The following is a 16,224-nucleotide window of genomic DNA, read 5'->3' as shown; positions in this document are numbered from 1 at the left end:
ACCAAACAGAGTGCGTCTCTGTCACTTCAAAACGTAGATGACATCCATGACCGCTTACGCTTGGCGTGTTTAGTGTAGGTGACAGCATCACGGATCTCATTTTTCCGGAACACCTTCAGCACACCTCGTAAATCAGACCGAAGATACGTCAGACACCGCCACGGCGAGCCAGGCGACGGATGGTGGTTATCTCGAAGATTTTGCGTTTGGTTCTGAATATGGCGATGAGTGTGCAAAATATTACGCAATTCCATCCTCCCTATTCGCACGCGCCCGAGGATCGGAGGCGAATGCCACTTGGACTTGTTTCGTCTACTTACTACTCTCTGACGACTGTGCTGGAGAAGCAGCATATGCATGTAGGTAATTGGTGGATTTGTTAGTTAATTCGACGCTTTTGGACAATGCTGGACATTGACCAGTTTTTCAATAGTTTTTTTGTTGAAAATCAACATTTGGAAGCATTGTTATCGATGCGTAGCCATATTTCTGATCGATTGGTGATAAAATGATTGAAATTGGACCAAGGGCAGCTGAGTTTTAAACGTTCAAAATCTTTCTTAATTTGTTACATGTTCCATTTTCGGTTTTTACAAAGTGTACCCCCATGTAGAAATCAAAGACGTAGTCCTACGTCAAAAAGTTTAAATTTTTATTTTTCTGACTAGCTTTGACGATTTTACACGAGCTTTCGCCTGCTCTCAACATTGTGTTCTTTGAAGCTCTTCCACAGTTTTTTCCTTGATTTGTTTTCCGTTGATCTTGTTTTGCGTCTTGCTACCAGCACACAGTGGGACCATTCTGAAAAAAGACGGTCGATACCTTTTTCTCCTCTTTATCGTCGTTTAAGAGACTTGGTGTCTTGGAAGAAGTTTCTCGTAATAATGGTCCACGTCTTTTGAAATAATTACCCAAATTTTTACTTACAAAAACTATTTTTTTACTGGTTCGAGATAATAGCTTTATGTCTTGAACAATGTTGTAGAAAATCAAATTTTATGAAAGTTTGCTGAAGACACCAAACTTCTATATCATTATCTTCACAATATTTAAGTGAACTCTTGACAGGAGTACCTTAACATCACTGTTTTGGCTTTTTTGGTGTGCAGCTCCCACACCCTCGACCCAAACTCATGGACCGGGGACCAACGGCTTACTTTCCTTTTGAAGGAAGGCGTGATCAGAGATTTTATGCCTCATAAAATCCTGACAGCACCGACTGGGATTGAACCTAGGCTTTTTAGAGTGAGAGGCAGTCACGCTCACCACTACACCACCGGCGCCGCTATCTTCCACAGTTATTAATTGAAAGCTTTCTATGCCAAACAATACGTGAATTTGTGTCTAGCTTTCCACGATCATAGTATCAAAATGCACCACTGACTGTAGTTTTAGACACTAACTGGCTTTGCGGATTTTAAATCCTGCCTTTATCATCTAGCAGGGACATAGGCAAATGAAACGAATGAAATGCTTTAATTTCCTTTAAACATATTACTGATGAACTGACTCTTGGATCCTCAGTACTTGTTTTAAAAATATAAAATTTGTAAAACATTCATTGCTGTAAATATTATTTAGGAAATACTTTAAAAAACTATCAATGTTACCCCGTTTTACGGTATACCCTAATAAACAAATACCATAAACGAACTGTATCCCGGATGGGTAAACTATCCCACAAATGGTTTGGATGATACCCCGAACACGTCGTTAAGCTATGTTTTATGGTTATTTTTATTAGGGTATGCTTAACTAAATATTATGAAAATGTCCGGGAAATTAGGTGAGGTTTGTCGCATCTTGCGCAAACCTCTGATACTAGCCCATTTTGCTCGATGTTCCATTCTAATTTGTCTAAATTCTATATTTAAACTCTTAAAAATCCTAGACTTAGACGGTAATGGCGGCCTGTTTGTATGAATAAATGCATCCTTTACTGTGCTTATTGACACTAACTGGAGGGCGTTTGTTGTTCCATTTTCTTCTGTTCCTGGGAGAGGGACAAAATCCGAACATCCAGATAGTGTCAAAAAGCACAGTGAAGGATACATTTATTCATACGAACAGGTGGCCAGCCGGCGCCAGTGGTGTAGTGGTAAGCGTGACTGCTTTCTCACCCCAATGGGTCTGGGTTCTATCCCAGCCGAGGTCGGTGGGATTTTTCTGACGCATAAAAATCTCTGGTCACGTCTTCCTTCGGAAGGGAAGTAAAGCCGTTGGCCCCGGCCCATGTGTTGTTTTTTTTTTTTTTTTCCTTTGGTTTGTTTTTTCCGTCGATCTTGTTTTCCGTGCTGAACACCAATGCTACCGACGTGCCAAGAAGGCAGCTCCCACACCTGGACCCTACCTATCGACCCATCAACTCATGAACCGGGGACCAACGGCTTTACTTCCCATCCGAAGGAAGGCGTGATCAGAGATGTTATGCCTCAGAACATCCCGGCGGCGCCGACTGGGATTGAACCCAGGCCTGCTGGGGTGTGAGGTAAGCACGCTTACCACCCAACAAACAATTTTAGCTGCAGATTAGCTTATACAGCCAAAATTTGCCTTATGCAGCTAATTTTTGCCTGTATAAGCTAAGCTGCAGCTAAAATTGTTTGTTGGGCACTACACCACCGGCGCCGTTCCATGGGTGTTGTGAATGGGTGCGATATCCTACGCAGGTGATGAAGCTGCCTTCCTGCACATTCGGTTGCCGTCAATGGATGGCAATCGATGTCCGTCGGTGATTGGCACTAGATTGCGGAACAGAGACCGACGTTAAATAAAGGAAAAAGAAGAAGAAGAACAGGCGGCCATTACCGAGCATGGAAAGCTGGATTCCTCTGGATTTCAACGAAGACTACAAATGAAGAAGACGTGCAACTGTGCCCTTCCCAATACAAATGTCAAACGTCACTGATAACAGCGCCTCTGTCAATCAAAGTGTTAGTGAGACTGCTCATAAACAGTGACTGTGTGTGTGTGTGTGTGTGTGTGTGTGTGTGTGTGTGTGTGTGTGTGTGTGTGTGTGTGTGTGTGTGTGTGTGTGTGTGTGTGTGTGTGTGTGTGTGTGTGTGTGTGTGTGTGTGTGTGTGTGTGTGTGTGTGTCTGTGTGTGTGTGACTGTGTGTGTGTGTGTGTGTGTGTGTGTGTGTGTGTGTGTGTGTGTGTGTGTGTGTGTGTGTGTGTGTGTGTGTGTGTGTGTGTGTGTGTGTGTGTATGTGTGTGAGTGTGTGTGTGTGTGTGTGTGTGTGTGTGTGTGACCTAAAATCACCGAAAAGAAAAATCATAACACGGTACTGGTTTTTGTTTTTGTTTTGCTCTACGAAATTTCACGGCAATTTGTATCCTAATCCCAGGTGGTTTCCAACTCCAAACCGAAACACTTGTCATGGTGGATCAAGTAGAGGATTGAAACTTGGATCGATACCTAGTGAAAGTAACTTTTACCTGCGAACGAGGCAGCTTCCATCACCATTGAGGTAACTACCATCATTCTGAAGCTGCTGAAAATTCAAGGATTCAAAAAGAAAACATACCTACATCACGATCCAACGGAAGGCGTAGCAGGATCTTATGTTGGAGAAAATGAAAATTTAAGGTTGAAGGACTGCAAACGATACGTATTGATAAAGAATATATTTCCATTTTAGATGTTGTCAGAACATGAAACTACCGGATAGTGATCCTCTATATGCTTTAACAATTCTTAAAATCGACCGACTGCTTCCAGAGAATGATAACAACAGTGTCGGATTGGCCAGTGACATTCAAATGGTCAGCGAGTACTGTGTCAAGTTGCCGAGCGTCACAACTTAACTCCCGCCGCTGTGGCCAGGTGCCAAAACCGTGCGGAACGGGCATGCATTTTTTTTCACTAAAGGGCTTAGGAAAAGTGAAAGATAATTCTGAGATAGCAAATTAATGATCGAGGAAGGTCCCACCATCATTGTGAATGGCATCATTGCCATAGTTTTAATTTTCAAAACAAATTTACTTTAGCATCTGTTCAGTTTCAGCTGGAACTTTACTCGTTGTCAGCATAAAGCAAAGAAAGAAACGGTTCACCAATAATTGACAGCTATTTATTTCTACCTATGTGGGTGTGAATGCACTCGTGAATTAACACACACCATCATACACAGGTTCCAGTTTTGCTCAAAAGAGGCGTTGCCGTTACAATCTCCTGATTTTTTGAAGAGTTCCCAGTCTTTTTGATTTGTAGCCTTCGATTTCAATAAGACAGGCTAGGCTGAGGAGAAAAAAAAGTTTTTTTTTTATATTTTAATTTTCACATAAATGTTGAAGAAGCAGTTTTCAATCAAATGTGTTCAAATTTTGTGTAAAACGATCAGGATCTGATTTTGGTAGAGCAAAATTGATCGCTTGAACCACTCTAATATTTTCTCCCAACCATATGGTAATGACATGTCATTAATCAAACAATATTCCAACATCCCTCAACTTCATAATACAAACTCATATTTCTCAGTCAAGCATGTACCTCACCCTACGAATGAAATATCCCAGTTAGTGATAATTCCACATGCAACACATTTTTTGTTTAGCCAAACAACCCTTCATTTGAACCCTAAACGTATCACTTTCTGTGGCAGATTTGCACCCAATGTTTTCTTCCAAAATCTTTCAGCCCTTTATTTATTCGCAGAAAACGAACCATTTTTCCTCCGGACAAGATGAACCAAAGTATTCACGGTCAATCTTCCTTCCACCGCCTCATCCTCATTTCCATTCGAAGGAAATTCTACATGTTTAGATTTTCCTGCTCCACCAACGATAGGGAGTATCACAATAACGACGTCTTATAACCATCGCTGCCAACAAACTGCCCACAGGCTGACGTCTTGTGCGGAAAAGGGGTTAACGGATGAAGGCAGGGACGACATGCCTGGTAGGGGTTCTGCCTTCGAATAGGTACAGGAATCCCCCGAAAAGCGCGATGCATGATGCCGTGCACCCAACGCAATTTCTCAGTTGCCCATCCATCCAATTGAGCTGAGAATTTTGGCATGTGATTAGGGTCAACCATGAACTTGTTACCTACAAAAAATCATCTCAATTGGTAAAAAAAAAAACAACCAAGGAATAACGGTGGGTGGACGGAACAACTCACCGCGATATTCGGGGGATTCCTGTAGGTTTCGGAGAAGGAGGTGAAAAATTGAGAACGGTATCGAAAGGATGAAATTTATATGCTGCCAGTCGGTGAAGGATTTCTAATTCATCGCTTCTTAATATGCGGCTTATTTCGGACAGGGTTGCATGAAGGTTCAGAATGTTGAATACTTGTGAAACAAACAGAGTAGCATCAAAAATCGATACCAACATGCTTCCGCTTCTCTTGAAAACTAGCATTTCAATCAACATTCCCACCATGTACGAGACACATTTTATACGCTTTTATAAACAGCAATCAGAGGAAAAAGTGCATCTGTTTGCCTTCTTTTAAACCTAGCAGTTTTTTTTTTCGTGGAGGAAGCAAAGCAAAACGAATGTTCCTGCAAAGACAATTTGAATATATGTGGCGCACATCATGCTCCTTGCCGGATTAAGCTTCCATAGCTTCCGCTACACATCCGGGTTGCCCTTTTCTTCGGAGCAACGAAACAGAAACGGGAGGGCTGCCGAAGTTTTGAGAAAAAGTCTAGATCAACAATTGAAATAGGCGGAACAACCAAACGTAAACAATGGCTTTAATCGCAAATTCTTCGAGAATCAAAGCACATCCAAGCAATCAACCACCGTCATCTGATTGAGCAAACTTCCTTTATCGAATGGCATTGTTAGTTTGCGTGGAAGTGTTTTGATTGTCGAGAATTTTGTGTTTAAAGCCATTGCTTACGTTTGGTTGTTCCGCCTATTTCAATTGTTGGTCTAGAAGTGTCCTCGTAAGTACAGTTCCACTTGATCCGATTTTATACGCTCCCGCCGGAAAATGATAATTTATTTATTTATGGAGAACACAACCGAGATAGGAAAAATAACTGAAAGCTCGTTTACGACTTTCGGTTGTCGGCGTCATCGGGTACGGTCACAGGGAACAATTGCTTTGAAAATACGATTGTAACGATCGTATTTGTCAAATCGGTTGAAAAGGGTCCATTGTGGTTCAAGGCAGAACAAAACATTTAATTGAATAAAACCAGCTTGATAAGCGCTGTATACGCATACAGAACATAATCGTTCAATTTGGACTCAAGTATCCATTGTGGAGCAGCCCATAAAACATAATGGACGTCCCTCAAGAGGGCAGCAATTAATTATTTTATGAACCTAAACCAACGGGAGTGCTCGAAAAAATAAATAAAATACATATCAAATACCGAGGAGAAGGAGTGTTTTCCATCCGTTTGAAGGGGAAATAGCAGTGGAAGGTGGGAATAATAAAAACGAACGCATCCCGCGGGGGTTCCAAATTTCATTCATGCTACTGGGAAAGTTGAATTAAAACTCAAAGTGTTTGTGTGCTTCTGATTTCTACCATAGTCCATAGTACAGTATCTAGCACAGCAGGGTATAGAAATACACTCAACTAGTCGGAATGAACCCCACTTGTTTTCCATCCCGGAGATAACAATCATCTACAATTACATGATCCTTGTCAAACTCTGACTTACATACAACATTGTAAATTCCTTTAAAGTTGCACACCTCATTACGTGCTGCGATATTTAAGGATGTGATACGGATAATACAGCAATCAGTTTTCCTAAACGCGTATCAAAAAATATTGGATTTTAAAAACCCTTATAATAACTGACAGTTGCGGATTAGGGTGCTTCATTCTGAAAAAAGTGATGAATTTCTGATGGGCCACCCTCCAGTTCGATTCATAGCCCCAAAATATGAACCTGTGCAAAAATTGGTAAAGATTGATGAAGGTTTAGAGGTCGCGCCAATGATTTGAAATTTGTATGGGAATTACTATGGAAGAATTTAAAAAATCGCTTATATCGCTATAACTTTGCTTCTACTTGTCCAAATGTCGAAAAAATTTAGTATGTTATTGCTATGGCAATAAACAAAAAGCCTACAGTTGCTACGCTCAGTTTTGCAGCGTATCAAGAATTATAAAAATGTGAAAAAATGGCAAAATAGGGTAAATTGACAGATGAATATGTACAAGGCAACAACGCCAATTTCATCGCAACAACAACAGGCTTGTTGATCATTGTCATGACAACCACATATTTTTTTTTTTTCAACGTTTGGACAACTACAACCAAAGTTAGAGCAATGTAAACGAAAATCAATAATTTCCCATACTAATTCACCAAAATCTCCATACAAAATCCAAATCATTGGCGCGACCTCTAAACCTTCATCAATCTTTACCATTTTTTGCACAGGTTCATATTTTGGGGCTATGAATCGAACTGGAGGGTGGCCTATCAAAAATTCATCACTTTTTTCAAAATGAAACACCCTATTGCGGATACAGTGAAATTTGCAAAGTTTTGAAATTTTCGCTGCCCAAAATTTGAACTCATTTGGTTAAAAACTAACTTGGCACAAAACATTTGAGGTTTGTATTGAAATTACTGTGGGAAAACCTTTTGTTTTGTTCATATCTATCTAACAATTTACCATATCGCTCTGCTTTAAAATATAATACCGGTGTTGCGGTGTTGATATTAAATTTTCTCAGCTATAACTTTGATGAAGACTGCTGTTCGATCAAATGCAAGGAACACAAGTTGTTCGTGATTCATGGCTAGGGTTGTGGAACCGGTAGTATCGGTACCGGTATTACCGGTAATACCAGGTGATTTTTTGGTACCGAAATACTGGTATTTGCATGAGACAACACCGGTATTGGTACTGGTAATTTGAAAAATGATAAAGCAAATTTCAATATTCGATGCCTATTATATTTTTTAGACGTTTTTAGTAGAACTGTCAACGAGTAATTATTTTTAAATATAAAAAAAAACGTCGTGAAAACCAAGCTTGAAACATTTTATAAAACATCGAGAACCAACAAGAATTAAAAAGGATGTATTTCACAATGTTTTCCAAACCGTTAAGTACGGTTTGTCCTGCCCCTTGAAAACTTAACCAAATCACCTAATGCAATGTTTAGCTTGAAATATCTTTAAATACAATGTTTAACTCTTTCATTATTTTTGGTGTCAAAAAATTGTTGACATGCTAAATAAAGTTTGATACATATATCATGTCACGCTCTAAGGGGGAGGGGGGGGGTCTAAGATTTTGTGACAAGCAATGCATTAGATATAGGAAAAACGTCACAATAGGGGGGGGGACGTGGTAATTTTTTGCTCGATTTAGCGTGACATAATTAATGCATGTGCCCTAATGTTTCGACAATGACCAATCCCATACACTTTTTGTATCGCGTCTCGCTACTGAAACACTGGTGTAGTTAAAGAAAAATCAATTAACCTTCATTTGGTGTGAAGTCAGCTAATTGAATTTGGCAGCACTGAGCGTCGCCGTACACGAATAGCTTATTGACAGATACGCACCGAGATTGGATTGAACTTGAGCTTCGAAAAGCTCCGAATACACGAATATGATCCGTGCCTGTGTATTGGCAATCAAAGATCGGCTTCGAAACGACGAATTGGCGTTGACGGCACCGTTGAATAATCGTCTCTTCTAGCAAAGATTGGCAGTTTGTTTTGGGAATTTTCAGTGGAGTGAAAGGATAGTACGAAGTCCGCCATGTTTCACGCACTGTCTGACGTTTGCTTATGGATTTTACCATTGGAGTAAAGAGCTATAGAGTCGCCGTCAACGCCAATGCATAAGATGCGAAGTGAGGGAGATGAAATAAAGAATTAGAATAAGCCTTTGGGTTGGAAGAGTGCGACACGTATGTGAACTAATCAATCGAGCCCGTTCAGACTAGCTCGCTATTGGGAGATTGCAGTATAAGCAACAATCAATACGAAACTATCGATTATAAATTGGCTCACTAATTGACTAGCCTATTGGTCCCAAGCAAATCGATTAACGTACACCATTCCAGTCTAGAGGTATAGATGCTAACCACTACGCCGGGGTCGCCCCCTAGGAATGCATATAAAATTCGTGAAAATGTTCATTCAATAACATTCGAATTGAAGAAGAAAACGTTAGCAATTTACTTCTGTTTACATCATATGTACGATGCAGCATTGATGGAGCTGTGAAATGAAATGAATATATCTTATGAAAGTTCATCTGGAAAAGGCAATTCGAATGTTATTTTGGAAACAACTAGCGTAAGTGTGCCTGCGATTTGCATTGAGTGTCGGAGATTGTGAGTAAGCTGAAGAATGTCTCGCTGGATACGCCCAAGACTGGACGGGCGGTAGCTGGTGGCCGTGAACGGATCCTGGGGAAAGAACTAGATGCTACCCTCCTCCCAGATGACCATCCCTAATATAAAAAAAATACCATAAATGAATGATAGCCCAAATGATTAAACTATTCCACAAGTGGTTTGGATGATACCCGGAACACGTCGTTAAGCAAAATAACCATAACAATGTTATTAGGGATGGCAATACAGGAAGTATTACAACCAAGGTAATTGCCATTAGATATTTTGAAAACAGTGACAGATAGCGGACATGAAGAACCAGTGCAGGTGCCGGGCAAAGGTGTTTATCCTAGACAAATGGTAAGTTACAAATTCGCTGTTGTCGTTATCGTAGGCGCCGTCGTAGTCGCTGTCGTAATCGCCGTCGTAGTCCATCAACCGCTGAAAATATGAATTATCGCGTATTTCTGTTGTTCATTACATGCCAAGTGAAATTCGAGAACGTAATTTCATTTGAATTTCATTCGGTCATAGCTTGTTATGATTGCCTGAACCATGCGTAAAGAGAAAATCGAAACATTGAACGTCGCGTGAAAGTGGATCTTAATGAAGGCCTAAGTACTCTTTCGTAGCTTTTAGTTTTAGGATTTCAAAGATCGTCGGTTGCAGTGGCTTGCTTACTGAGCAGAAAAACGCGGTCCCAAGTCCTTTCATGGTCCAAAAAATGCATGGTAAGATCGCTTGTTTATCGTGTATTTTGTAAAACTTTTCGTTGTCGTCGGTGCCGGGTTTGAATAGTTATGAAAACTTGAGTAACGCTTTAATGTGATATGAGGGGCTCGGTGGCCTTAGAGCAACCGGTTTTGCTTACTGAGCAGAACATCATGAGTCTAATCTCAAGCCCATCCACATTCAAGATTCGTCAATCGTTTTATTTGTTAACATAACTACAACAGCATAACATAACAGCAACTCGATGATTAAAAAGGAGCTCGTCTGCCTAGTGTCAAACGTTTTTGCTTACTGAGCAGAAGACCGCGGAAGAAGAAGTGCAGAGATGTTCTCGGCTTCCATCAAAGCGAGTGTCACGTCAACACATTCCTACCCCTTCCTTTCTTGACCTCTGTTCGGGCTCGGCCGGCGCTGGTATTGCCTAGTTTGAGATCACCAGTTTTTACACATTGAGGATGATTGCTAGTCCCAAGCATCGTCTATTGGTTCTCTGTGTAATTACAGCTGGTCCGGCAATAACAGAGTAGCAACCGTGGGTGGTCAATCATGCTCATGCTCATGCTCATGCTCAATTCGAATGTTATATTGGAAGGATTTTACGCAGGATTGATGAAAATTATAATTTATTGCTAATTTTCATGAATTTTATATGCAGTCTGTCAACATTATCATCATCATGCAGTGGCGACATCTGCGTCGAGCTTTTACGGCAATCTCCCAATTCTGTTAACGATTTTTAAAGCGGACAGTCGCTGGTGTGGATCGCGGAAAAGTTTGGCTGGCGTCGCCTTTGACAGTGAACAATGGAAGAGGCTTGAAACCTCGACCAGTTCACGACAACTGGTACTCGAAAAAAGGGTCCGGTACTGACAACCCTATTCATGACGCTGATGTCCTAAGAGAAGAGGTGACAATACGGGGACGAAAATGAACCATTTTTCTGTCAAACGTGAACCAGCTCCTGATTGGCCGATTTCATGTGCGTAAGATAGAGATAGAGATAGATAAAGATAGAGATAGAGATAGAAATAAAAGAGGAAGAAGCCAATTGTCACCTCTTCCTCTTAGCTGATGTCCTATGATTAATGATTGTGCTCAATCAACTGTTGAGCAGGCAACATTGGTGTTTCTGGCACGTGAAATAGAGCACAAAATTCATGGCTACTATGTCACAAAACAGCTGCTTGATCATGTCATATAGAGAGGGTCTAATATAAGAGAGGAGCGGACAATAGTCACTATATTCATAGTCTGGCGAATAGAATTTCGATCGGAAATATTCAAATATATTGTAGACCAACAATTGAAAAGGTACTATCAATTTTTATAAACAAAACATTGATTATTCTTTCCTCTCCAATGGAAGGTAAATTTCCAGCATTATCGGATAGGGGAAACTTTTCACAACCAAAGATTTTGTTAGTTTATGTAGGCGAGCCTTTAGTCACGAGAAAACTGTTTCCGAAATTTTGTTCGCAATAGCTGATGTGCTTTTTTCTGTTGTTGGTCGTGATTTGCTCGATTGGTTCCGCTATTTGACAGCTCAATTGGTTTCCGAGATTCTATCAGCTAGACTATGAATATAGCGACTATAGAGCGGACTGGTTGGTTTTGAGACAAACGAACTGCCAAAGTCAGAGCCAATCGAGCAGCGCCTATCTTGATTGCATTGGCAGTGTTGCTAGAAACCACCCAGGCATAGGTTGCCAAGGTAGTTTGTTTTGAATCCGCTCCTCTCTTATACTAGACCCTCTCTAGCGTCATAAGATTTTCAATCTCATAAATAATTAATAAATATTTAGTTTGACGTTTGATTGATAAACAATATTGCGCAAAGTTGTAGCTGAGACAATTTCTAATTAGAATAGCTATAGAACTTTGCATCAGAGAAATATAGGAAAAGGTTGGAAAAGGTTGTTTATCATCGCGATTTGGAGTCACTACCTTCTTGTAAGTCGAAAGTCCGGCTCGTTTTTTGGCTCGATGCACGGTTGTAGACGATACACCCAGCTTATTTGCGGCATCTCGGAGAGAGAGGTTAGGGTTTCGCTTGAAACTACCGGCAACTCTCTTTGTCGTCTCAGCGGCTTCCGGTTTTCGATTTCCCCCCGATCCAGACTTCCTGGCTGTCGACAAACGTTCCCCAAACACTTTAATTACATTTTTAACGGTTGATTTGGCAACTTTTAGCGATTTTGCCAACTTTGCGTGCGAGTAGCTCGGATTTTCGCGATGCGCGAGCAAAATTTTGATACGCTGCTCTTCTTGCTTGGACGGCATTTTGACAACTGAAGAGTGAATTCCAAAATCAAAATAGGAGCAACATTCTACACACACACACCTTCAAAATGAGGGGTGTTCAGGTTTTTTAAATGCAAAATTGAAAGAAATACGTCAAGTTGATATTGACCAAATTTTGACCGTATCACCCTTTACCATATTTTGTAGTTAAAAAAAGATCCTGTTGACTGAGTCAGGATATCCGTTGTCGTAACGCCCTTTCGTACATTTTATCGTTAGAATGTTTTCAATATACTGCTTTGGTAGAATATTATAATACGCTGTATTACTGTGAAATTTCCACAGCAGTCATACATCTATGGGTCGACCCAACATGATTAAACACATTCCCCTTTAGACTTACACTCATCCTGCGTAGTAGTAAAACAAGATGCTAAGAATTTTTTGTTCTACACAGAGCATTCATCATTAGTATCTCGAGATGCCCATACTTTAACGGCTTTATAGATGTAGCAAACGGCGATTGCAGCAATGTCAACGCACTTATTTTTGGTTTCAGTTAATGATGCTGTATGCAAACTATCAACTGTCAAAACTTTGCGGAGAACGCAAGCACGCTTGTGGTGTAGTGGTAAGCATGATTACCTGCAGGGATAGATCGTTCTTTAGGGACTTTTTCATTACTTTTTAATATATAATGCCTACGTTAAATCCAATTGAATTTTCAGTTATCCCATCTTAAAATAGATAGTCTAATGCTATTAATCCCCTACCAAAATTCAAAATATTCGCACCGTTGAGCCACACTCTGTAACGGCGCCGGTGGTGTAGTGGTAAGCGTGATTACCTCTCACCCCAGCAGGCCTGGGTTCAATTCCAGTCGGCGCCACCGGGATGTTCTGAGGCATAACATCTCTGATCACGCCTTCCTTCGGATGGGAAGTAAAGCCGTTGGTCCCCTTGGTCCCCGGTTCATGAGTTGATGGGTCGATAGGTAGGGTCCAGGTGTGAGAGCTGCCTTCCTGGCACGTCGGTAGCATTGGTGCTCAGCACGGAAAACAAGATCGACGGAAAAAACAAACCAAAGGAAAAAAAAAAAGCCACACTCTGTGTCAACACAACCACAAGAGTATAGACGTCAAACGCAACGTGGCCATCAAAGCAACACGGAAATTAATAGTTCCTAGTAGGACTGATAAGCGTAAAATTTCCTACTTCATAGCAAATTTCTCGGCATAACAGTCCCACTGAATAGTTTTCGACTAAAAATAGGTTTTTTTTTTGTTTCCTTGATTTGTTTTTCGTGCTGAGCACCAATGCTACCGACGCCAGGAAGGCAGTTCCCTCACCTGGACCCTAGCTATCGACCCATCAACTCATGAACCGGGGACCAACAACTTTACTTCTCTTCTGTAGACCTACCTAAGAACATCAGAGCGGCGCCGACTGGGAATGAACCAAGGCCTGCTGGGGTGAGAGGTAATCACGCTTAACACCACCGGCGTCGTTGAGGGGTGGTATCATGATTTTTTTTTATTCATTGCTGTTGATTCGTATTTACTACGCTTGGTGTGTTGATCGGTTTGCGGTAGGGTGTGAGCGTTAAGATTTTGTTTGTGTTGAATAGAACGTTCAGACTATAGATATGTACTATAGATTCCATAGATAAGCGGAGGAAAAGTATAATGTAGCCAAACGAACTGTCAGTTAGTGTAGCCAAACGAGCATGACGTCATCATGGTGTTGTTTGAGGGAGAAGTATTGTAATATTATGAGCACAAAACGCTTTCCACACTCCACATTCCGATTTATTTCGCGGACAACGGAAGAAGGAAAGATAAAGTAAACCATTCCTCGGTTCATTGTTGCAAAGATTTGCTTTGCACTTCATTTTGAACTTTTACGCACGAAACAAAACAAAACTGCACAACGAAGAGCTCTATGATGGCATGAACTTTTTTCACGGATGCCAGTAAGATCATTTATTTTTCATGGTTGCCAAAACAACTGTTTGTGCCTCCGCTTATCTATGGAATCTAAAGTATCTATAGTTCAGACTATAGAGTTATAAAATGTTATAATAAATATCGACTTAAAAAATGTCATCAAGTTAGGCTTATAAAATGTTATAACTGCTCAGTCAGGCCAGCGTTTAAGCATGATTCTTCTAGAGGGAAGGATGAATGGTACGGTCACACTTGAGAATGTATTTTTTATAGCAATTAAGTTCGTTTCAGATTGTTTAAAAGTTGTGCAGTATTTGTTCCAAAATGATCGATCCTGATCGAAAATGTTGGGATAGTCATTGATGGTAATATATGACATATAAAGGGCTCGGTTGTATAGTTCAACCGTTTTCGCTTACTGAGCAGAAGACCGTGGGTTTCATTCTAGATCCCTTTACATTACTGAGTTGATAGGGTTAGGTTTGTTTTGATTCATTCTTCTGACGTTTTGTATGTTTGGGAGCTACTAGGTGTTTCAGAATGATACATAGGGGAAATGGATGTAATGTCGGCCTAAATGCTCCTAATTTGGGCTCAAACAAAATTCAAAAACTGACTAAATTTTCAATAACGACCAAAAATATCCATTAGTAACGTCCCAATGACGCGTTCATCTAGATAAAATTGATAAATAGCAGATTATTAGCGATGGGCCCAATCTTAGATCCATAGGTCAACATTTGAGCCATTTTTCCTGTATTGAAAATTTGCAAGAATCGCAAGGATTTCATGTAGAAATGGCTGTGGTTCGTCTTACCACATTGCATTTTCATTAAAAAAAAACCTGATAAGTTATGCAAAAATCGATACCCATGAATCAGAAATGCCCCTTTAAAATAAGTTAAACTATGACTAACTGTCCTCTTAGCTGACACACTCAAACCGATTACCAAGCTACACCTACAACCATCACCCATCAGCCCTATTCAAACAAGTTAATTACACAAATGTACAAACTACACATCAAAGCCAAACCCCGGAGTGCTGAATGTCGTCGAGTGGCCAAACATAAAAATAAACAACAATCCACAAATCAATGGGTGCACGATTGTGAAGAAAGAGAGTTCCCTTCCAAAAAAAATCAATGGCAAGCTCAGGTGTACACTCATTCTCCCTCGCTCTCGAGCTCTTTCTTGTTGTATCTGTATTATTTAATGTACACAAACATCCTAAGAGCATCACATGAGTCAGGAAAATGTCTTCGTTTTTACGCGCTGAGCGGTCTTCGGTGGTAACTCAGCGAGCATTCCATTGAGAAAATCAGTGTGAGAAAAGTATAGGACGGTTTTTCCTTAAAGACACACAGAGTGATGGAAAATCGTATACACACCTTAAATCATGGGGACGCAATCCACGCTCTCCGAGCCAAACCGAATGCGATGGAAAAGTTTAATTAGTCCTCGTAGATTGGTGTTGTTTGCTGGCGGAAAAGCGAGTGGCAGTATCTAATCCGTGTGTGCGGTTGTCACAGAGCTTCCTGTAGAGTACGTATGTAGGTATCCTTTGTACAACTGCGCCAGCCTGGGTGAAAATTACGGACCAGCAGTGCTGAAGGGTGTGTAATCCAACTATGTATAGCGAGTGGGGGGTGGTGATGCCGTTCGAAAACTTTTTTTTTCTCTCCTGGGTGAAATTCAGGAACAACTTTTCTTTTTCATCAATTATTAAACCAATGCTTTGCTGGGCCCACAAGACAAAAAACACTCGAATTGTGTTGTTGTTTTTTATGGCATCGTTGATTGGAAGCAACTTTCACACGTCAGAACTTAATTCCATTAGCAATAGGGCCTCAGTTTCGCCTGGATCCTTGCATAAATTTTCCCACCCACTTTTTTTTTCAGCACTGGAGAAAATTCGGTTTTAGTCTTCACATTACAACTCGCACTGAACAGAAGAAAATCATGATTCTTGGTTGTAGAATGTTTCGCTATATCGAAACGAATCCAGAGGTAGAAAAAAGAATGAT

The 16,224-nt window shown here is 40.6% G+C and overlaps 1 protein-coding gene across 5 annotated transcripts in view; it reads right to left on the bottom strand.

Moving 5' to 3' along the window:
- The window catches only part of LOC135704038 (breast cancer anti-estrogen resistance protein 3 homolog), a 185,225-nt gene that overhangs the window by 106,075 nt on the left and 62,926 nt on the right, over positions 1–16,224 (bottom strand). The window contains exon 1 of one of the 5 annotated variants that reach the window (XM_065225451.1): positions 15,589–15,607. The exons of the other annotated variants lie outside the window; for them this stretch is intronic. The gene's annotated coding sequence lies outside the window, so the exon portion shown is untranslated. Of the gene's footprint in view, positions 1–15,588; positions 15,608–16,224 lie in introns of those variants that run through there. 5 annotated transcript variants of the gene reach the window in all.

The sequence above is a fragment of the Ochlerotatus camptorhynchus genome, unplaced genomic scaffold, assembly GCF_037179485.1.
Source record: "Ochlerotatus camptorhynchus isolate MF236.1 unplaced genomic scaffold, CSIRO-AGI_Acam_v1.1 ptg000229l, whole genome shotgun sequence".
In the NCBI taxonomy this organism is placed as follows: domain Eukaryota; kingdom Metazoa; phylum Arthropoda; class Insecta; order Diptera; family Culicidae; genus Ochlerotatus; species Ochlerotatus camptorhynchus.
The sequence above is the reverse complement of the archived record's forward strand: the minus strand, read 5'-3'. Positions and strand labels throughout refer to the sequence as shown.